Raw genomic sequence first — 24,744 nt, forward strand, 5'->3', positions numbered from 1 at the left:
TAGATATTGAGCCCAGTCCTGATTGCTGCCAGCTCCACCTGGCAGAAGGGTTACACAAACAAAAAAGTAATCTCAATGACTTCAGTAGAACTATTCATGTATGTGAGGTTAGGCATGTGTTTATGTATATCTTGCTGAATTGGGCCTAAAACAGTTGAGACAAATCTAGCTGGTTGTTCCTATTCCATATTCAGGTTTTACCCTCTAAAAATGTTGTATTTATAGTTTTCAGCCTCACAATTCAAGTGCCGCTGCTCTTCTAGCTGAACTCAAGTGGTCAGTTTTAACTTGTACAGGTAAGTGATTTCTCTGGTATGGGAGCCTAGCAAATTTTAGAATCGTTTTGTGAAGTATTCCTGCTAGAATGCTCTCCCTCTGTTTTGTGTATGTTTGAGACTACAGACTGCATAGTTTTGAGAGCAGGGATATTTTGGATATTTGTCACACTTCATCTATTATTTAGTGTTATGTACATGCACTGTGCTGCATAAATAATACTAGTCTCCTCACTCTACCCACTGCAGGTGGTTTTTCAGTCAGCTATTGTGCACATTCATGAGCAGGTATTTCGGCAATCTGAGTTCATCAGAATCTGAATTACTTGTGAAATATTCACTTCAGAGCAAATCTGGGTGCCACCAGCATGGGCACAGAAAAAGCAGAATGCAACAGTGCAAAATCATTTCCTATGTGAAGGTGTGTATGTGGGAGGGGGAGGAGGAGATGATATAGAAATCTCTTGATGGAAGAATGAATCCCTTTGTTTTCTGTGGAACACAATTCTGTGGTATTCCCTGAGCCTCCATAAAGAGATGTGCTCTGGGGACACGATGTGGGAAGAGGAAGGGCAATGGATATCCTTTGGGATTCAACAGATAACCAGGTTGCCCAAATCCACCCTCCACTCCCATGGAGTGTGCAGCAGCTACAAGGTTCACTGTAGCAGTGAGACAGTGAGGCACCAGAAGTGGCTATTGAGTGTCTCATTTTTGTAACTGGGGATGAAAGGGTTCCATTCGCTTTTACCTTTATGGACTTCTAAGTTCTCAACCCCTGAGGTTGTATTCTTGGACCAAGTTTGTCCCTTCATTATTGCCTAAATATTGAACTTGGTTTTGTTAAGGCAGTATACAGAGAAACAGTTGTTTTCATTTTTAGCTTGTGCATTTCTGTCAGATTTTTTTTTTACAATTTTTCCATCACTAGAATTGTTCAGAAATATTATTTCCAGGAAATAGAAACATAATGCTGTGTAGATATGTTCTGCTAAACTCAATTGTCTTCAGTAGTGTGTTTTGAAAAAGAGAAAATAACTCAAATACAGATTTACAACCTCTCTGATCTCCCTGAGCCATCCATTCTTTGTCCTTGGTTTTTACACAGAGCGATAATTGTGAAGAATCTGTAAACACTCCCTCATCCCCGTCAGCCTTCTCTCCTCAGAGTCACCTCGCACCTTTGGTTCCACAGAGAGATTCCTTTCTAACAATGAAGCATTGTTGCTACTGCACAGTTAAGTGCTGCAGAAGGAACCAGGAGGCTTCTTGGGACTATCATAAATATGTCTGGAGTGTGGTTAGGCAAACAAAGTGCTTCTAACATTGTATCACTGGTCCCTAAATTGCTGGAGTGCTGCTATGATTTACTTAAGTCAATGAAGTACTAAAAGGGAGCTCCTAGTCATCCAAAGGACATAAATAGACTCTCAGAGTCAATATGTTACCTAGGGCTGGAGATAGCTTGAAGGTCTTGGCCTTCAGAGGCTTGAGGAACCTGAAAGGCCTTAATTCACATTCTGTCAGATACAGCATCCAAAGGGACCACCTGATGTGGCTTTTAGGACCATTAATGTGCTTCAAAGGCTTGCACTTCCATAGGAGTGAGTGCCTGTATGATATGAGAAACTATTAAGGACCTTTCTCAGAGACTTCTTGATGCAGGGCTGGCCCAGCCATGGGTTGTTGAGAGACTTCTAAATGTATGGATTCTTTTCAGCTCCAATAACCTAAGAACCTTGGTCACTATAAATAATAAGGAGTACATCAGTCTGAGCAGTGTAGTTTTCTTAGAGTACACGGCCAGAAGGGAGCACTGTCATCATCTACTCTGATCTCCTGTATTTCCCAGGACTTAAGACTTCCTTGAACTAATTCTTTTTTGAACTACAACATGTCTTTTTGTCTAATGTTAAGATTGGAGGTTTTTCTTTTTCAGTGATGCAGAATCCACTACAGCCCTTAGGGAGTTGTTCAATAGTTAATTACCCTCCCTGTTAAAAAGTTGAACCTCATTTCTAATCTTAAGCTGTTCAGCTTCAGCTTCCAGCCATTAGATCTTGATACTTTTGTCAGCTAAACTGAAGAGCCCTCTTTTAGCTTTTCTGAACACTGCTGGTCTTTTTTCTGTTCATCTGACTGATAACGCTAAGAGCTGAAGGGAGATTCTTTGGAGGCAAATGGCTACATACACTCAGAACAACAAAACAGCCTTCAGTTCAACCAACTTTAATCCAGTCTGTTTGGCAGTTATGTAGTCAAACATATGTTACTTCTTTCATAGTCAAAAATAAGTTTACACAAAAGACACTGCACTATTTTTACAGGGAAAAGAGTAAAACCATCCATATTGCAAATGCTATTAAATTCACAAAGTAAATAAACTTAAAGAATAGAGATTTTTCCTCCTGTAATCTTGTGTTACTTAAAAGAATAGACGGTACAATATTTCAGACAGAAATGTGCCCTTAAAGTTAACATGTTGTGAAGAAGCAGAGAAATTACTGCCTGGCACAGCAGGGGTTAAGAAAAACCTGTGGGTTCAGCTAGCCCTGCCCCACTATACCTGCAGCATACCAGGCCTGGAGGGGGAAGAAAAGAAGGGAGCCTGGCTCAGTTAGGGGCTGACTGATGAGGAGACAGGAGCTATCTGTTTGCCGGCCTGAAAGTATGGACTGGTACCCTGTGAGCCAATGCAACCACTGGAGGCAAGTCAGTCTTGCCCTGCAAAGGGGAGCCAGTGGGTACACCCAGACTGTGGGGTAACTGGCTCAGTAGGGCCCACCCCAAATTAAGAGGACTTTCATAGGAAGCAGCCTAGAAAAACAGGTCCTGATCCCCCACCCCCTGGCTGGGAGAAAGATCCATCTCCCCTGTTTAGGTGTATGAGTGACACAGGACCCCTAGGCAAGAACCTGGTGGAGAGGGAGGGGTCAAGTCCCCTTACAGCCCCCTCTCCCCACCAATGATCCAGCCACTAGGCCACCTGGCTACTGAAGGCTTTATCACAAATGGTGGAAAATGTGGGCATCATCCTAGTCCCCACTGTAGGGAATTTAATTAAACAAAAACAAGTGGACAAACCCTAGAATGGAGGTGGAACAGCTGCTGAAATGGATGGCTGAACAAAAGACCCACCAGCAACAGCAGCAACTCCTGCAGCAGATGGCCATGCAGCAGCAGCTGTTAATTTGTGAATTGGCTGCCCAGCACAGCAGCTGGTCCAACAGGTGGCCTCCATATTGCGACCTGCTGCTCAAGCAGAGCTGCCTAACCCCACCTCTATCAGGTTTGCCAAGATGGGGCCTGATGATGATCTGGAGGCTCTCTGAGAGACATTTGAGTAAGTGGCCATGGTAGCTCGATGGCCTTGAGATCAATGGGCTGCAGTGCTGGCCCTGTACTTAATCGGGGTAGTACAGACCACATATCATGCTTTAGACCCCACTACTGCCCAGGAATATGCACAAGTCAAGGCAGCATTCTCAATGCCCTAGATATCATGGAGGAGACATTCCAACAATGCTTTCAGGAGGGGGCCTGACACTGCCTGGCTGCCCAGTAACTGCGGGACTCATACTGGAGATGGCTCAGACCAGAAGCAAAAGGTGGAGGCACAGGTCACTGAGCTGATCCTACTAGAGCAGTTTGTCCAGATCCTGCCTTCTGGGGGAGGAGAGTGGGTAGCGGCATCATCCTGAAACCATGACAGATGCCATCCAGCCTATTGAGAATTACCTAGCTGCCAAGTTCCCTGGGATGACACCTTGCCCCCAAGCAGTCAGCAGGGACCAAGAGCCCCATGTCCTTAAAGGACAGAACCATCCATGGACCCTAGACCCTTGAGGAGTGTAGACAGGCTCCCCAGTTACCAGAGCACTGGAGGGCTCAAGGACCAAGAGCACCAGAGTTCCCCAATCCAGAGGCCCAGAATTGTTTACTTGCACCCCAGTTCAGGACACCACAGGCCGGCCTGAAGCTGCAACCATGGTGGGTGTCAGGGAGATTACTGACCCTGGTAAAGGGACATCACAGTCCGCAGCCCCAAACTAGCCAAATCAGGCCCTCTCAGAGCCAGAAGGGGAGCCTCCCTCCCCTATTACCTGAACTGGAAATCCTGACTCTCTCTTCTGACTTTGTGGAGGAGCAGTGGGCTGATGACACACTCAGTCGAGCACACACCCAAGTGGCAGCAGTGAATGGGGAGACTGTCAAATCCCATCAAGCAGGACAGTTCCCACAGTTTGAGATTCAGGGTAACTGTACTGCACAGAGAAAGACCAGCTGACCAAAGAGGTTTGACATCAACTCTTAGTGTCCTGCCCCTACTGGAAAGATGTTATGCGACTTGCCCATGCTTATCCTGCTGCTGGGCACATTGGAAGGGAAAACACGCTAGCCTGGATTTTGGCTCAGTTCTTTTGGCCAAGGGTTGACAGAGACATAGCAGATTTCTGTGCCTCATGCCCAGAGTGCCAGCTCACCACACCTCAGCCAGCTGAGAGAGCCCCATTGATACAAGCGGGAGGGGAAAGTGTACTCTTTGAGCAAATTGGAGTCAACATGGTTGACCTTCTTGAGAAAGGCTGGATACCGGCTCATTCTTGTAGTGGACAATGCAACCTGGTACCCTGAAGCAGTGTTGTTACACTCCATACACACCAAAGAGGTGGCAACGGAACTTATTAATATCTTTGCAAAAGTCAGGGTGCCCTGGGAAATCTTGACATATCAAGGAACAAACTTTGTCCCAGATGATCAAGCAACTCAGCCATTTACTAAAAATCAAGACCCTACAAACATCTGTATATCACCCCCAAATGAATGGTCTTTAACAGAACTCTGAAAATAATGATCTGAAGTTTTGTCCTGATGGATGTCTGACGCTGGGACCAGCTACTCTTATCCCTCTTGTTCACGGTCCAGGAAGTACCCCAGTCTTCCACTGGCTTCTCGACATTTGAGCTTTTATATGGGAGGCAACTGAGGGATTTTAGACCTCATTTGAGAAATGTCAGAGAAGCAACCAGCCCGAGCTGACAACGAGGACTTAAACCGGCAGGAGAAACTTGAGGCTCTAGGCTCATTTGCCAGGGAAAACCACCTACATGCCCAAAATACCCAAGAAGTGGCTTACAATAAACAGGTGCGTCTCCGGGAGATTGAGTCCGTTGACCAAGTACTGCTGTTTTACCCAGTTTGAAGCTCCTAGCTTGCTGGCAAGGACTTTGAGGTGATCCGATGTGTGGGGAAGGTGAACTATGAAATTGAGCAATCTGACAACTGTAAAGTACGACAAATCTACCATGTGAAACATTTTAAAACCATGGAAAGCCCAGTAAAGCTTACTAATAGCTCCCCACCCACAAAAGCCTGAACTAGGCCAGCAGGCTGCAAAGGCTTCAACTCCAGAGATGGTCAATATTGGGGACAATCTTACCTCAGAGCAGAGAAGTAAGCACAACTGCTGATCATTGCCTTCTGTTCCATTTTCTTGATCTGACCAGGGTAAACTCACCTGATACATCATATTAAGAAAGAACAGGTCATTATGGTCAGGAAAAAAACCCAGTCCCCTGCCCAGAAACTAAGAAAGACCATGAGACAGGAACTCCACTGGATGCTAACATGGGTGTGAATGAGTAGTCCTTTTAGTGACTGAAAGCCCTGTGGTACTGGTCCCTAAACCCAGTGGAAGTTCTGTTGGGTAGAAAAGGTTCAATTTATTAAGTATACATAGTTGCCATCTTGGGTTGGTAAAAGGACAACTTGTCCTCCATCTTGGCACCTTTCCTTCAGCTCTTTTAGCACTCTTTTTCAAGCATAGTGCCAAAGCAGAGGGAAAGGCAGGAAAGATAGTGTCACGTGGTAGTGAAATCTGCAACAGGGAATGTATATAAGGGTGTGTTTGACCCCTGGAGGGCGGGGTTATTTCTGTGTCTCTGGATGCTGTGAAAGCAGATCATCCCAGTGAGAAATAGAAGACCTCCCATAGCACCAGTCTTGCTGTTAGCTGGAGTTGCAAGGGAATAAGACCTAAAGTGGACCAGTAACACCGAATAAGGTTCCTTTGGACATACCCTCACTCACCTGTTACCCACCACACAGTGCATGTCCAAATTTAGCATACAGGACATTAAAGTCAAGAGTAGAAGGCAGAAGACGTCCTGCTGAAGACCTACTTACCTGTCGCAGAGGTTCCTGAACTCCAATTCCTGTTGTGTTCCTGCTCATTCTCTCAGGTCTTGGTTCCCATCTGTGTTCCTGTTCTTCTATCCAGTGTCTGCAAGACATGGTATAGTCTGTTGTTCTTGTAAAACCCCACTGTGTAAGGGTTTGGGCTCTGGGGTTCATCTCCATTATACCATCTGTGTTACAACCAAGCAGTGATTCTTTGTGTTATCTTAAGAGCAGGGAGTCCTAATTTGTTGTGTATCCCAATAAACACCATTGGTTTTGGTGTCCTAACTACACTAAAGCACCATTGATAGATGTGGGCGGAGGGGGGTAGAATACTGCAGATACTTTCTTGAAATAAAACCTAGTCTTAGATGTCTTGAGCTAACAGCTCCTGCTTTTGCATCAACTTCTGCAAGGTTAATGTAGTATCTAGGTTCAGTGCCTACCTGATGCCACATGTTGATGAGCTGCTTGACCAGCTAGGAAAGGTGGAATACATCACCACTCTAGACTTAAAAGGATATTGGCAGATCCCCTCTCACACCCAAGTCCAGGGAAAGACAGCTTTCTCCACTCCCTTTGGGCTTTTCCAGTTCCAGACCATGCCCTTTAGTTTGCATGGGGCTCTGGCCACATTTCAGTGGCTAATGGACCGAATTCTCCAGCTGCATACCTAGATGACCTGGTGATCTGTAGTCATGAGTGGCAGAACCATTTGAAACATGTGACCACAGTGCTACCGTCCCTAAGGGAGGCCTGATGGCAAACTCCGCTAAATGTCACCTTGGGAAGGATGAGACCATCTACCTTGGGTACATGCTGGGAAAGGACATGGTCTGACCTTTGATTAGCAAAGTCCAGGCCCTCGAGCTATGCCCCCCCTCTGTCCTCAGAGAAGCAAGTATATCAATTTCTAGGACTGGCTGGGTACTACTGCCACTTTATCTCAAAGCACGTGTTTTGTCTATTAGTTATAATACTTGTTGAATTTATGCCTCTAAATTGTGAGGTCTGTTCTAAATTAACATCAGTGTTAAAAACAAGTTCTAGCAAAGGCAGAGCAAGCTAGAAACTGACATCATCTAAAGCAGGGGTTCTCAAAATGGGTCATGACTCCTCAGGCAGGGGATTGCAAGGTTAATATGTGGGGGGTTGCGAGCTGTCAGTCTCTACTCCAAACCCTGTTTCACTTCTAGCATTTACAATAGTGCTAAATAAACTTTTTTTTTTTTAAAAAGTGTTTTTAATTTATAAGGAAAGTCGCACCCAGAGTATTGCTGTATGAAAGGGGTCACCAATACAAAAGTTTGAGAACCACTCCTCTAAAGTCCCTGGGCCTGATCCTGCAATGGCCAAATGATTGAGGAAATGCACATGAAGAAGACGCCTATATTGGAAAGCATTTGAAGAGTTAATACTCTCACTATACCCAAAAGTGGGTGAGAACTCTCCTGGGTCACTTCTGGGTTTTAAATAACAAAGCACTGACTTCCATTGTAAATACATAGGCCTCTCTGCACTATTTCTCTCCTGCCTCCACAACTTTAAACATTCAAACCCCCTTTGATAGCCTGATCAGTTCAAATGCCTGAATCCCATTGCTATGCTATATATAATATTACACACACCATTATCCCATACTATACAACCCAGATGTATGATCTTAGTGAGTGAGATCTGACAAGAATTACTTGGCTGGAAATTGTCTAAGGAATACCAGTGTGCTACAGAAACTGAAGTTGATGTTTAAGTAGCTAGCATTCTCCTCTCCTAGCCAGTATTGAATCAATGTAGTATGAAGGGTCACTGTATATAGGAAGATCACAGGTTATAGGAACCTGCACAGAAACGGAGAGCTACTTTGCTGATCATCTTGGCAGTCAGAGAGGGTGACCAGATGTCCTGATAAAACTGAGACTGTCCTGATATTCAGCTGTTTGTCCGATGGATGTATTGTCAGGATGCCATTTGTTCCCATATTTGGCTTTGGCGATACTCCAGCTTTTTTTCTTTCTTTTTTTTTTTTTGCTTTGGCGGCACCCTGTTGCCCCATGTGTCCCGATATTTTGTTTTTGTCATCTGGTCATCCTACAGCCAGACAAAGAGGTCCTATTATCTCCAAAGCAGGGCTTGCACTTCTTTGAGGCACAGGGCAATTAGAAGGAAGGACAAAGTGGTCACGAAGAGTACTTAGAAAACAAGCTCAGGTTGAAATTTACATTCGTTATTTAAGTCAATAAAAGGAAATCCCAGGAAAGTGGTAATTTTGGTCCATATTGTATGTTTTAGTGCAAGAATGCTATTTCCAATTTTCAGTGCCATCTTTCAGATGAGACAGAAAATGAAACTTCTGGCCGTTGATAGTCATTGAATATCCTCTTATACTTTCCATGTTATTTTTAAATGGCTGCTTATTTTGAAAAAAAAATCATAAAGGTTTTATTACTGTATACACTTCACAATGCATCAGCTCTGAAGAAGTGACCGATTAAAATGAATACAGAAGTGATATTTAAAATGTGGATTAATTTCCCCATAGTCTCTGAAGTTATGTTCTGTTAAGTAAATCTATCTAAAGCAACATTTTTAAAAAATGGATATGAGTTATTCAGTGAAGTTAGCATATCATGTCATTCCATCCACAGCAACTGTTTAATACATAGATTTTTTTATATGAAAGATTGCAGACTGAACTAATTCAGGGAAGTCGTATGGCCTCTGTTATGCTGGTTAGACTAAATGATCTAGATGAAGGGACAATACAATCTCTCTTCTGGCCTTAAAATTTATTAAACAGTTTATAAATTCAGTCAGGGTATTGATCTAGTTGAGTAATAGAATAGCATTACTATTATTTCTACCTACATAGGGCCAAAATTGATGTAGACTCAAATGTATTGTCATGAGAATAAATATTAGAACTTTATTCATTTTGTGTCTAGAGAGCAATTTATTCTTGCATTGTATACAGATCCATTAATAAGTCTGCTATTTACTGAAAGTTCTTCCTTCTTTTGGGCTAAAAATTTCTCTTTATACTTTTTTTCTGAATTGCACAAAATGTTCCTTGCATCTATAGACCAATATGAACTAGGGAGCACTTTCAACTAAATAACCTTTACTTACAGTTGTTAAAAAGTTAATTTTCTTTCTAGTATTCAATTGACCAATGGAAGGAGACCATTTCATTAATATACTGGAAATAAAACTCAAATGGGATAAAACAGATCTAATGTTGATATGTCAGGGGAAATGAGGGAAGCAGAACAGGTGATAGTTGCCCCTTGAATGAGTGGATTTGCTTATCTTTTGTTACTCATGACCACAGTTTAGCAATCTTGATTGATCTGCAACTGCTTCTGGATTTTAAGATTGCAGGGATGTCCTAAGGACTAGTTGGGTAAAGAGACTCAGACAAGGAGTCAGGGTAGGGGCACTCAGACTTGACAAGGAGTCTGGGGAGAGAGATTGTCCTAGAAGATTGTCTCCTTTGCTACACAACCCTGATTCATCTCCAGAACATGGAGTGGGGCAGGAATCATGGGGGAAAAAAATAGTATCTGACTACGTAATTAAATAAAGACGTTATCATACATACACAAAAAGGGAGCCAAAATAAGGTTACACGGGCATCTGTAATGCTGCCATTTACTAAATGTTGAATGCTTGTTTTTGCAACCTTAATCATGTTCTATTTAACACAATTGTTGTACGTGTAGTATACAAATACTTTAACAAACTTTGACTGGATTCATTTCTAGGGAGTTCCCAATTCCATAAAGTGGACAGTGAATGACAACTATTGAAAGTATAAATAGGTTTAAGATTGACCAATTTCTTAAGGGGTAGCTGGAGATAGTAGGCAGAATCCTCCATTCCTATTCTGAGTTTTCTTGGAAGTTTTGAGAGTTTTTAAAATACATACCCATTGTTTTTGTGTGTTTAAAAAATGACAATTTTCTCCAGTTAATTCTACTTTTCGTGCAATAATACGCTTCATCTAACTGAAGCATTTCAGTAATTCCTTCTGATGAAGAAACAAAACCTATGAAGATCCCATTTTAAAAAGTCAATGCCTTTAGGAGTTGAGTGTCTTAAGGATTCAAAAGGAATAGAATAAAACTCTCTCAGCAAGTTCTCTGGTCACTAAGGTATGGGATATTCACATGTGGGGCTCTCTTAATCTTTCCTGTTAAAGCTGTTCCAGTGTGGATCAATAATTAAAGAATCATTAAAGCTGGGGGCTGTCATAACCTATTCCCAGATTTGGACCTTAGCTTCCAAAATATGGGGGTTAGCATGAAAACCTCCAAGCTTAGTTACCAGCTTGGACCTGGTAAAGCTGCCACCACCCAAAAAATTAGAGTGTTTTGGGGCACTCTGGTCCCCCCAAAAAACCTTCCCTGGGGACCCCAAGACCCAAATTCCTTGAGTCTCACAACAAAGGGGAATAAACCATTTCCCTTCCCTTCTCCCTTCCAGGTGTTCCCTCCCTGGGTTCCTGGAGAGATACACAGAAGCAAGCTCCGTGAATCTAAACAGAGGGACGCCCTCCCTCCCTGTTTCCAGTCCTGGAAACACAAGTACTTCCCTCTTCACCCAGAGGGTATGCAAAGTCAGGCTAGTAAATTTAACACACAGAGATTTTCCCCCCTGACTCCTTCCTCCCACCAATTCCCTGATGAGTTGCAGACTTAATTCCCTGGAGTCCCCCACTAAAGAAAAACTCCAACAGGTCTTAAAAAGAAAGAAAAAATACATAAAAATGGTCTCTCTGTATTAAGGTGACAAATACAGGGTCAATTGCTTAAAAGAAATATGAATAAACAGCCTTATTCAAAAGAACACAATTCAAAACACTCCAGCAACTACACACATGTAAATACAAAAGAAAAAAACAATAACCCCTATTGTTTTATGATCTTTGTACTCACAACTTGGAACAGAAGATTAGAAAGCAGGAGACAGAAAAATCCTTCCCATAGCCGAGAGGGACAGACACAAGAAAAGAACAAAGAACTCACACACAAACTTCTCTCCACCTAGATTTGAAAAAGTCTTGTTTCCTGATTGGTCCTCTGGTCAGGTGTTTCAGGTTACTCTTTTCCAGGTAAAAGAACATTAACCCTTAGCTATCTGTTTATGACAGGGGCAGGGAAGGGGGGACTGAATCCTGGGTCTCCCACCTCTGGCCCAATGACTGTTTATCCAAAATGGAACAGCTTCAACAGGAGAAAATGAGGACCCTGCCATCTAAGAATATCCCATAGCTCAGTGGTTAGAGCCCCTACCTGAAAGATGTAGGAGACTGCTGTTCAAATCCTTCAGCCCACCTCCTCTTCCCCGCCCCACGCCAAGGGAGGAATTCAATTGGGGATCTCATATCTGAAGTGAATGCTCTTACCACTGAATTAAACGTGACTTCTTTCTGTGGCTGTTTTGTGTGGAGTGAGACAGGCATTTAACTCAGTCTTACAAGTAGTGACTTAGCCACCTGTGTCCAGGATTGTTAGTCCTAGCTGTGGATTGGTCGCTTCCCTGCAGCCTAGATCTAGGTGCCTGTGTCTGAGAGAGAAAGGGCTTTCGCACACACTCTTCTTGTCGGCTTCTTCACTGGCTAGAATAGGCAGCACCTCACCTAGCATGCTGCTTTGTTGTGCATTGTATTTTTAGGCCTGGTCTACACTAGAGGGTTAGGTCGAATTTAGCCACGTTAGGTCAATTTTAAAATGACTGCGTCCACACAACCAATCCCATTCTGTCAACCTAAAGGGCTCTTAAAATTGACTTCTGTACTTCAACCCAATGAGAGGAGTAGTGCTAAAAATAGACCTTGCTAGGTCGAATTTGGAGTCGTGCGGATGCAAATCGATGGTATTGGCCTCCAGGAGCTATCCCAGAGTGCTCCATTGTGACCACTCTGGACAGCACTTTCAACTCCTATGCACTAGCCAGGTACACCGGAAAACCCTGGGAGCTTTTGAATTTCATTTCCTGTTTGGCAAGTGTACTGAGCTCAGCAGCACAGGTGACCATGCAGTCCCCCCAGAATCGCAAACGAACTCCAGCATGGACCAAAAGGGAGATACTGGATCTGATTGCTGTATGAGAAGCATCTGTGTAGGCCGAACTCCTATCAAAAAGAAGAAATGAAAATATATTTGCCAAAATCTCACAGGACATGTTGGACAGAGGCTACAACAGGGACACACAGCAGTGCCATGTGAAAGTTAAGGAGCTCAGGCAAACCTACCAAAAGACAGAGGAAGCAAACGGTTGCTCCAAGTCAGTGTCCCATACATGCTGCTTCTATGATTAACTGCATAGCATTCTGGGGGGGACCCTACCACTATCCCACCACTGTCCATGGACACCTGCAAGGAGACCATCTCACTCAACAGGGAGGAGGATTTTGTGGATGAGGGAGGAGGAGGAGGAGAAGAAGATTGTACAGCCGGCAAGCGGTGAAGCCGTTCTCCCCAGCAGCCAGGACCTTTTAATCACTCTGGAGCCAATAGCCTCCCAAGGCGGGATCCCCGACCCCGAAGCCAGAGAAGGTACCTCTGGTGAGTGCACATTTGTAACTACAATACAGGGTTTTAAAGCAATAGTGTTTAATGTTTGATTTGCCCTGAAGAACTGGGATGCATTCGTGACTAGTACAGCTACTGGAAAAGTCTGTTCACATGTCTTGGGATGGAGTGGGAATCCGCCAGGGACATCTCCATGAAGCTCTCCTGGAGGTACTCTGAAAGCCTTTGCAGAAGGTTTCTGGGGAGGACTCCCTTATTTTGTCCTCCACAGTAGGACACTTTACCACACCAAGCTAGTAGCAAGTAGTCTGGAATCATTGCAGCACTAAAGCATGACAGCAAATAGTCCTGGATTTTGGCTGCATTCAAGCAAAATTTGGTCTATATCTTTCTGTGTTAGCTTCAGGAGAGTGATATCATTCATGGTCACCTTGTTGAAATAGGGGAATTTTTGTAAGGGAACAGTAACAGGACCCTGTTCATGCTGGGCTATTTGCACTTGGCTAAAAGGGATCATCCCAGAGAATAGCCACATGGTGGGGTGGGCGTAGGTGTGTGCTGCATATCCACCCAAAAGCCACAGCCCCCCCTTTTAAATGTGAAACCCAACCCATTCCTTGCTCTGGGAAAGGCAGGCGCTGCAGTGTGAAAACATTCCCACATGTTATGAAGGCGTAAGAAGCCAATCCCGTGTACCAAAAGGCTTACCATGGCTGCCTGGAAACAGAATTCTGTTGCCAAGCCATGTGTGATATGTCACCATACTAGCAGGCACTCAATATAAAGGGCAAAAGGCAACCTTGTACCTCAAGCACGTGCTATCTGCTGTGAACTGCGTGATTCACTGTGAAAGAGTCTCCCTTTTGTTCTCAGAAATGTATCATCTTAAATTTTACTCTCCCTTTTTATCTCCCCGCAGGTGCAAATATTTCTATGCTCCCCCTATCATCTCTGTCCCTGAGGTTATCACAGATTAGAAGGCAAAAAAAAATGCACTCACGATGACATGTTTTCCGAGCTCATGCAGTCCTCCTGCACTGATAGGGCACAGCTTAATGCATGGAGGCATACAGTGACGGAGGCCAGGAAAGAATTGAGTGTGAAGAGTGGTGGCAGGACGCAATGCTGAGGCTAATGGGGGAGCAAACGGACATGATGAAGCATCTGTTGGGGCTCTAGGAAAGCCAACAAGAGCAGAGACTCCCGCTGCATTCACTGTATAACCGCATGCCCTCCTCCCCAAGTTCCATAGCTGCCTCACCCAGATGCTGAAGAACGCCAGGGGTGGGGCAGAGGAGGCTCCAGGCACCCAGCCACTTCATTCCAGAGGATAGCCTTCTGTTGCTTAGGCTGTCATTCAAACAGTTTGATTTTTAGTGTGGCTACAATAAACAATGTGGCCTTGTCCTTCCCTCCTCCCCCACCCCACCCGGGCTACCTTGTCCGTTCTCTTTTTTTTTTTTAATTAATAAATAAAGAATTAATGGTTTCAAAATAGTTACTTTATTTCAAAGGAGGGAGGATGGTTGGCTTGCAGGAAATTAAAAATCAACAAAGTGGGTGGGTTTGCATCGACGAGAAACACACGCAATTGTCACACTGAAGCCTGGCAGTCACTGGTTTTCAAAGCCTCTCTGATGTGCAGTGTGCCTTGCTATGCTCTAACCGCCCTGGTGTCTGGCTGTTCAAAATCAGACACCAGGTGATTTGCCTCAACCTCCCACCCTGCCATAAATGTTTCCCTCTTACTCAGATATTATGAAGCACACAGCAAGCAGCAATAACAGTGGGAATGTTGGTTGCGCTGAGGTCTGACCTAATCAGCAAACAGCACCAGTGAGCTTTTAAATGTCCAAAGGCACATTCTACCACCATTCTGCACTTGCTCAGCCTATAGTTGAACTGCTCCTTACTACTGTCCAGGCTGCCTGTGTATGGCTTCATGAGTCATGGTTGCAAGCGGTAGGCTGGGTCTCCAAGGATAACTACTGGCACTTCAACATCCCCAACAGTAATTTTCTGGTCTGGGAAGTAAGTCCCTTCTTGCAGATTCTCCAACATCCTGGAGTTCCTAAATATGCGAGCATCATGCACCCTTCCCAGCCATACCACGCTGATGTCAGTGAAACATCCCTTGTGATCCACCAGTGCTTGCACAACCATTGAGAAGTACCCCTTGTGGTTCACATTCTGGTTGGTAAAGTGGTCCAGTGCCAAGATGGGGATATGTGTTCCATCTATTGCCACACCACAGTTAGGGAACCTCATTGCAGCAAAGCCATCCAGTATGACCTGCACATTTCCCAGAGTCACTACCCTTGATAATAGAATGTCAATGATTGCATTGGCTACTTGAATCACAGCAGCCCCCAGAGTAGACTTGCCCACTCCAAATTGATTCCTGACTGACCAGTAGCAGTCAGGCGTTGCAAGCTTCCACAGGGCTATTGCCACTCACTTCTCAACTGTCAGGGCAGCTCTCATCTTGGTATTTCTGCACTTCAGGGTGGAGGAAAGCAACTCAGAGTTCCAGGAAAGTGGCCTTACACATGCAAAAGGTTTGCAGCCACTGGGAATCATCCCATCCCTGCAACACTATGTGATCTCACCCGTCTGTGTTTGTTTGCCAGGCCCATAATCGGCATTCCACTGTATCAACCAACCCCACTGCCACCATGATGTCCCAATTGCCACATCCCCTGCTTTCAGGAATGTCTGTGTCCATGTCCTCATCAAAATCCTCCTCATGCTGATGTCTTAGCCCAGTTCTGCATATACTCCAGGATAATGTGTGAGGTGTTTACAATGCGCACAACAGTTGCGGTGACCGTCAGCTGAGCAGGCTCCATGCTTGCTATGGTATGGCCTCTGCATGGGTAATCCAGGAAAAAAGGCAAGAAATGATTGTCTGCTGTTTTCACGGAGGGAGGGAGGAAGGGAGGGGCGACTGGCAACTGACGACATGTACCCAAAGCCACCTGCGACAATGTTTTTTGCCTCATCAGGCATTGGGAGCTTAACCCAAAATTCCAGTGGGCAGCAGAGACTGTGGGAACTGTGGGATAAACTATCCACAGTGCACTGCTCTGTAAGCCAATGCTAGCCACCATAGTGAGGACGCACTCCAACTTAATGTGCTTAGTGGGGTCATACACAATCAACTGTATAAAATCCATTTCTAAAAATCAACTTCTATAAAATTGACCTAATTCCATAGTGTAGACATAGCCTTAGGCACCTACATCTCCCCTTGCATGGTCTTGGGAGTCTAGGCACTTAACTGAGTATGGGTTGGAGTGCTGTTTCTGTGATTTTCTAGGTGGCTAAAAGTTAAATATTGCAATGCATAAATCCCTTTGTGGATCCAGGCTTAGCTGATGTGTCTCTAAAGTGCTCAAGAAGACTTGGAAGAGAGACCTGTTGGAGGAATTATAGCCTGTGTTCGCTATGCTTCTTTCTAACTCTGATCTTCTCCAGGTAGTTCAGCTGGCTCAGTGTGCTCCCTGGCTACAAACTGGACTTCAGTGCTGGCTCCCTGATCCCCTCATGCCATGGAACAGCACAGAGAGCATGTACTATAATCCAATTAATTCTCCTTGGGTGGGGGAGGGGGAAAGAGTAGAAACTGGGGAGCAAGAGGCAGCTGCAGACATCTCCTCATAGGTCAGGGAGAAAAAACTTCTTGAGTGGTTGGCTGGCTGCAGTAACATCCTGGACTCCTATGGCAGAAATGGTATCTTGGAAAAATGCCAAATTCTGAGGCCAAAGAATCACAGTATCCCTGGGACCCATTCAGAGCTATTCTTTCAATCAATGTGCAGGCTCAGGAAGGTATCATTGTATTCGCTACACTATATTCATGCTTTTTAGGTTATCTTTGTAAAAATAAGTGTTACAAACATATCTTTCAATGAAGCCTGAGATTTGGAGCACAAATCTAGAGCAAGGCGTAAATTACACACTCATGGAATTAATAGGCCCTTTGTAATAATGAATGCTAAATCTGATTTTTCTTTATTTTGCCTCTTTTTAACCTTCCACAGCCTCAAGCACACCCTTTGTCTCGTAGAAACATGTTTTTCAGCTCTGCCTTGCACACAGACTTCAAACATTTTCAGTACATATACACAAGTCCTTCAATATCATTCATATGTACATCTCACAACAATGAGGATCAGTATGACATAAGCTTTCATTACAGGCCTCACATGACAATTTATGGATTAATATCATGAAAGGTGTAGTAGGTGTATGAGTTTGTCAGGCCTGATAGGAGCTGTTGTTACAGAACAGTGAACCCTTTACCTGCTGGCACCAATGGGGCTCTGTATCACTGGGGCCTGGTCTACACTATGCGTTTATACCGATTTTAGCAGCGTTAAACCGATTTAACGCTGCACCCGTCCACACAACAAGGCCCTTTATATTGGTATAAAGGGCTCTTTAAACTGGTTTCTGTACTCCTCCCCGACGAGAGGAGTAGTGCTGAAATCGGTATTACCATATCGGATTAGGGTTAGTGTGGCTGCAAATCGACGGTATTGGCCTCCGGGCGGTATCCCACAGTGTACCACTGTGACTGCTCTGGAAAGCAATCTGAACGCAGATGCACTGGCCAGGTAGACAGGAAAAGCCCCGCGAACTTTTGAATTTCATTTCCTGTTTGGCCAGTGTGGAGCTCTGATCAGCACGGGTGGCGATGCAGTCCCAAATCCAAAAAGAGCTCCAGCATGGACCGTACAGGAGATTCTGGATCTGATTGGTGTATAGGGAAACAAATCTGTTCTATCAGAGCTCCATTACAGAAGACGAAATGCCAAAGCATTTGAAAAAAATCTCCAGGCTATGATACAGAGTCCACAGCACAGTGCTGTGTGACAAGTGTAACAGAAAGCCAAAGAATCAAATGGACGCTCATGGAGGAAGGGAGGGGGAACTGAGGACTCCAGCTATCCCACAGTCCCCGCAGTCTCCGAAAAGAATTTGCATTCTTTGGCTGAGCTCCCAATGCCTGTAGAGTCAAACACATTGTCCGGGGTGGTTCAGGGAATAGCTCGTCAATTTACCCTCTCCCCCGTGAAAGAAAAGGGAAAAAAATCGTGTCTTGACTTTTTTCAATGTCACCCTATGTCTACTGCATGCTGCTGGCAGACACGGTACTGGCAATGAACAGCAGCATCCTCTACCTTCCCTTCCCCGGTGGCAGACGGTACAGTGCAGTAGGACTGGTAGCCGACCTCGTCATCAGCCCGTGAGTGCTCCTGGCTGGCCTCAGGTGAGGTCGGCCGGGGACGCCTGGGTAAAAATAGGAATGACTCCCGGTTATTCCCGGCAGATGGTACAGAACGGCTAGTAACCGTCCTCATCATAGCAACTGGGGGCTGAACTCCATCAGCCCCACTCCTTTCATGTCTAAAGAAAAGATTCTGTACTGCTTGGACTATCATAGCAGCTGGAGGCTGCCTCCCCCTCATTTTGTCTCACTACAAAGTCGGTGTTTCTTATTCCTGCATTCTTTATTACTGCATCACACAAATGGGGGGACCCTGCAATGGTAGCCCAGAAGGGTTGGGGGAGGAGGGAAGCAACAGGTGGGGTTGTTGCAGGGACACCCCCTAGAATGGCATGCAGCTCATCATTTCTGTGGGATCTGACATGAAGAGGCTGTGCTCTCTGGTTCTCTGATACACTGCTTCTCTAGTACACCTGCCCCATATTCTAGGCAGGACTGACTCATAAAGGAGGGAATGAGCCAGGGGGTCATTCCCATTTTTGTCTTTGTGCCCCTGGCCGACCTCAGTGAAGGTCAGCCAGGAGCACCCTTGACTGCAGCAGACGGTACAGAACTACTGATAACCGTCATTTCATCGCCAATTTACAATGGCATAGCAGACATTACAGAACAACTGGTAACCATCTCTGCTACCTTGCAAAGGCAAATGAATGCTGCTGTGTAGCGCTGCAGTATCGCCTCTGTCAACAGCATCCAGTACACATACGGTGACAGTGACAAAAGGCAAAAAGGGCTCCATGACTGCCATGCTATGGCGTCTGTCAGGGCAAGCCAGGGAAAAAGGGCGCAAAATGATTGTCTGCCGTTGCTTTCCTGGAGGAAGGAATGAGTGACGACATTTACCCAGAATCACCCGCGACACTGTTTTTTGCACCATCATGCATTGGGATCTCAACCCAGAATTCCAATGGGCGGGGGCGACTGCGGGAACTATGGGATAGCTACGGGATAGCTACCCACAGTGCAACGCTCCAGAAATCGACGCTAGCCTCGGTACATGGACGCACACCACCGAATTATTGTGCTTTGTGTGGCTGCGTGCACTTGACTTTATACAATCTGTTTTACAAAACCGGTTTATTTAAAATCGGAATAATCCTGTAGTGTAGATGTACCCTGGGATGGTTTTCCCTGAATGGATAATTCAGGTGCTTCTTACTCCAGTCTCCACTACGGGCAAGGCTCTGTCCAGGGCTGGACTATATCTCCCATGATCCATCACATAGATTGGTAAGAGGGGGGACCATGATGCATCATGGCATGTCTGGTCACAGTCAGTGCCCTGAAGGTTGGGGACATGACCCACCTGAACTACAACTGCCATGAGACACATGGCACCATAGGCAGATGTAGTTTAATGTGGACTTGACCCCAAATGAAACAGTTACTTCAGCTCACCAAACAAATATTTAAATTCAGGTCAAACCAATCCAAAACAAAATATTGTCTTTTGATTTTTCCCAACTGGAAGTTTTAGTAACATCAATTTTTTTTCAAGGAAAAATTAATTTGATAGAAACTATATTGTCCATCAAAAAATCATTTTTACAGAAAATTCCCAACCAGCTCTAGTGTTTAATCAACACCACAGTAGTCCCTAAGTATTCCTTGGATATCTTCCATACAAGAGCTCAGTTTTGCCTTAGTCAGTGGGAATTGTACACATTTAACTAAGCTCCAAGGGCCAACTTTTGCTACACGAATGCAATGACATTTGTTTCAGTTGGGTTTCGCTGGTAGAAATTAAAGCAATATTTGTCCCTTATTTGTCTAGCCCAGTTTAAATTGTGCACTCTGATGTGATGGAATCACAGCACAATGAGATATGGCTGTAGAACAGTGTTTTCTAGTCTATGAATAGGGTAGATCCCATTTGTTGAGATTTATTTGGTATTGAAGCCATAGGGCCAAATCTTTGGCTGGGGGAAATTAGTGCTAGAATTTGGCCTATAATTTATAGGTGAGTTAAAATGATTTGATTTGTGTGTGTGAACAAAGCAGAGAGAACATTAATAAAAACTTATATAATGCTGCACCAGTGTTTGCTAATGATTGTAGGTAGGTTTTATCAGTACATATTTTAATGTTACTTGGGCAACTGGACAGGCAGCATAATGCCTACTGCATGCTTATTTGTTTCTAAATTTAATTTAAAATGAAAGATCTGCTAGAGGTTGAACTAAATAGACATTTTTACTGCATTTCCAGGGGACCTTAAGAATGTTAAAGCATTCACATCTAAAGCTACTGATGTTGTGCCCAGACAGACTAGTGTAGTGCTAATGTCTTCTGGCTACCAAAGTCAGCACATATTTATTATATCTATTTCTGTCTCTGACTCTGCCCTAGCAGCTGCACTACAGTAGCTGCACGCTAGAAAATTAGCCAAGAGATCCATGTCTCTGTCCTTGTCTTTGTCTCTCACTTCATTAGGCCTGTAAGAATGTTTAACTGAAATTCTTTCTCTGTTAGTTTCCCATGTCAAAGTCTAGTAGTACATTGTAAGGACACACTGTGAGAGGACTGAGCAGTAATGACTTGCTCATACATTTCTCATTAGCTCTACAGCAACATTTTACTTTCATTTTTTCTCTTCTTGGCTATTAGAGATGTGTGACAATGTTCTTGCATTCTCACATTGATTTGTGGGTACCACCATGTATGAATTATATTGTGAAGGTGCATATAATGCCATTGTCTATTGAATAATGGAAATCATAATCTAGATGTCATTCATTGTTCTCTCTTGGGGGGATCATAGATGTACATTTGGAATGAAATCTCAGGGTCATAGATCTGTTGGCTGACATATTGATAATACAGTAAGGTGACAGATTGAAAAAAATCACTGTTTTTTATACAATTCATATAATATGAATATTACATTTAGAACCAGAGGGACCCCTTGAATATCACATTTTTGTCTGAAAATATTGTACTTGGTATAGTTACAAGTAACACCTAAGATTATTATCAATGGAAAGTTAGAAAAACAAGCACTGGATTTTTTCTGTTCATTTACTTTGTAAGTTTGACAGTATGGGCAGAATTCCTGTTTTTCCTGAATGGATAATTTAGTCCTGATCCTACATGAGCATCCTCTGGGCCTGTACAGATTTCCACTAAATTCAGTGAAGTTTTGTATGAAAGAACAAATCTACACTAGATGATCCCAAAACAGAATTGGAATATTAGCTTGTTTGTTTCTCTCCCCCACCCCAAAAAAGTTTCTGTTCTACACAGTCTTATAATCCCCTCATGGCTGTAGTATCTGAATACTTTCCAGTGGTGCATTTAGCAATGTGACTAACATCTGCTATGTGTGTGTAACAGTGTTGAGACTCACCACCACAGCGCTTCCCACTGGTGACTCCAGGAATTAGGTCAGTCCTTGGAAGAGCACCCTCTGCCAGTGGTGTCCCGTCCATCCTCTGCTCCTTTCCTGTTGTCTTGACCCACATTGCTTCCCGCTCGGCAGCATCCCCTTCAGGACGCTGCCCTCCAGCAGTGCCCACTGCTCCGGTCTCACTCCTTTCTAGGAGTCTGTTATCAGCAGTCCTTCTGCACCCCCACCACCATGGTCAACCACACCCCAAAGTCTAACCCCTAGCATCAGGGGTCTGCTGCAGTCCACTCTCATCACATCCATTGGCTGGTGTTCATGTAAGGGGGGAAGGTGGGGACCCAGGCCCACCTTCTACACTGGGTCCCGACCCAGGGACCCCTTGGTGGCAGCCTTCCTGCCCTCCTTCTCTCCCCAGGCCACTTCCCCTTCAGCCCCTTTGCATTGGCTAGGCCTTTCCCTCAGGGCCTGCAGCCCAGCAGGTAGGGGGCTGGAGTTGCGTTGCGTTGCGTTGCGTTGCGTTGCGTTGCGTTGCGTTCTCACTCAGAAGACAGACCTCCCCCTTTGAAGGTCTGGAAGAAACTCCCTGCTGCTCTTCCTGGCAGCCTTTATTATATGGACCAGCCTAGCTCTCATTGGCTGGCTCTAATCTTCGCCCTGATTTGCTCTCAGTAAGCCCTTCCCTGATTGGCTGCTGGCATGTGCAGCTTCTCTGGCCTACTCTAGCCACCTCTCACATGGGAGTGGGGCAGCTGGCCTACCACAGTGTGGTTTGCTTTTCCTCATCCTTACCCAGGGAGAGAATTGTGAGTTCAATCTAATGTTGCATTTTGGTACTTTTAAAAAAAAATGTGCATGCTGCTGTGGGTTTATATTTGTGAAGGGATAGTCAAAGAAATGCACCTTGTACTTAGAGGGGAAGGTGTTATGGTTTGTGATGTTTCTTACTTCCTCTGGGAGTTAGTTCCACTATCTTGGTCCAGCCTCCAAGAAATCCCTGTTTCCTGCACAGATGAGCTTTACCCTTGCGGTACAACGTTTCTTTGTGCCTGTGAAGCAGAATTTCTGGTCATGGTCCATATGCTGGAGCTTTAGGCAATCTTTTGGATATCATGGCCACAGGCCATCAAGCAATTTGATGATGAGGACCGAGATCCTGAGCTTAACTTGATATTCTATGAGAAGCCAGTGTAGGGAGGAAATGACAGGTTGGAGATGTTTGTGGTAGCCCATGTTGCTGAGCAGATGTGCTGCAGTGTTCTGAACTAGCTGGGGTTTTCTGAGTGCCGATGGCTTCATGCTTTATTTGATAAATATCAAAGGTGGAGGATAAAAGCCCTTATCCATTTTTAAATATATATTTTTAAGAGGCATAATATACTATTTCAAAAGAACAGGAAATACTCTGTTTGACAATATATTATAACAAGTTTGTGGATTTTTTTTAAAGTCAATAAAAATCTAAAACACACAAGTATATATCTCAAAAATGATACAAAATACCAGGTTTTATATCATACTGAATTAAGTGCTTTACAGTTCCATGCCTGAGATCCAGGCCACATATTCAACTCATCTCTAATGCTATGCTGAAACACTTGGAGACTTGGATGCAGTAGCACAGAACTGGCAATGTTTTCAGTTTGCTGTTGAGACAGAATCATTGTTGCCAAAGATAGCAAAATGTTTACAAATTCATTGATAAAAAGAGGATAGAGATTTCTTTTAACTCAGAAGCTGGCCAAATGTATTCCACTTCAAATATTTCTTTCACAAATAGACTTCTCTAGTCTAGCACTTATTTTATTGCAAGCCCTTTTGTATTTATTTGCTGCCTACAGACAGCCACCACCAAAACAAAGTGAAAATAAAATTAGGAATGATTGCAAAGAAACAAGAAAGGTCTTTTTTCAGCTTTTAAACTATATAACAGTTATAATGTATGGTCCTGCAGGGAATTACTTTTTTTTTCCATTTCCCCCTCATTTCTGTCATTCTCCATGCTGGACTCAACGGACGCAAACTAGATTAATCTAGCATCCCACATTTCTTGCTCCCCACCCCCATTCAAAATAGTTTCTAGTGAATTTGAAAATTCTATTTGCATGTCAAACAAATTGAACAGTGTTTTCATTTGGGATGTGTTTGGCAGACAGTATGCAAAGGATGTAAATCAGTGATATTCATCTCAAAAAATCAAAAATTAAGCAGGGTGGAATCATTAGAGAGGATTTGGCAAATTCACAGTTTTGTTATGTTGCATTCACATTCATAGAGCTATTAAAAGCAAAGATGTTTTGAAGTGCCCAATCTTGACTGGGCCATGTTGATTTGTGCATGAGGCCTCTGCACCTACTACAGCTAGGGCAATGCTACCAACCCATCTACTGGTCACGAATTGGGTAGCCTTGGATCTGCCTGAACCAGCACAGGGGAAATATCCCACAAGGATATTGGATCAAAAGCTACTTAATCTGTCATGCAATCTCTCTAGTTTCCATAACTTCCCAGCATTTCAATTTATCTCTGTAAGACAGGGACTACCTCATCCATAGCATCTAACTGGGGAAAAATACATACATAGTATCAGGTTAGGAAAAGTTGCACTTTAAATATAGCAGTCCAAATCACATCCTGAAGTCCTTATTCATTGCCAGCTCATCCCCTCCCATTGAAAACACCATGGGAGAAGTCCTTGGCAGAGATCCCCCTTGTCCCATCAGAGGGGCAAGGTTTGCTCTCCCAGGGCCCTTTCCCATGCAGTTTTCTGCTGCTGGAGCCTGGTGCTGTATTACATCTTCTGATTATTTCCTGTAATGTGTCTCTCTCTGCCTGACCATTGTCTACCCCAAACCACAGAAAGGTCCACCAGGAGATTCTCATGTAAAGGTGATACTCCATGCACAGATCTGGGGGGGGCGGGGGGGCAATCTAGACTCAATTGTAAATATGTGCTCCTGACTCAGACAAACTCTTGCTGAAATCAGTGGTATATTACGATCATCAGCACGTGTGATGTTTTGATGGTGTATTAAACTAAGGAAAAATAACAATTTAGCCCTTTCTTGATATGTCAGTCTATTTTGCTCTCCTGTCAGATAATACTTGCACTGGGGGACA

This window comes from Gopherus flavomarginatus, chromosome 3 (assembly GCF_025201925.1).
Source record: "Gopherus flavomarginatus isolate rGopFla2 chromosome 3, rGopFla2.mat.asm, whole genome shotgun sequence".
NCBI classification, from domain to species: domain Eukaryota; kingdom Metazoa; phylum Chordata; order Testudines; family Testudinidae; genus Gopherus; species Gopherus flavomarginatus.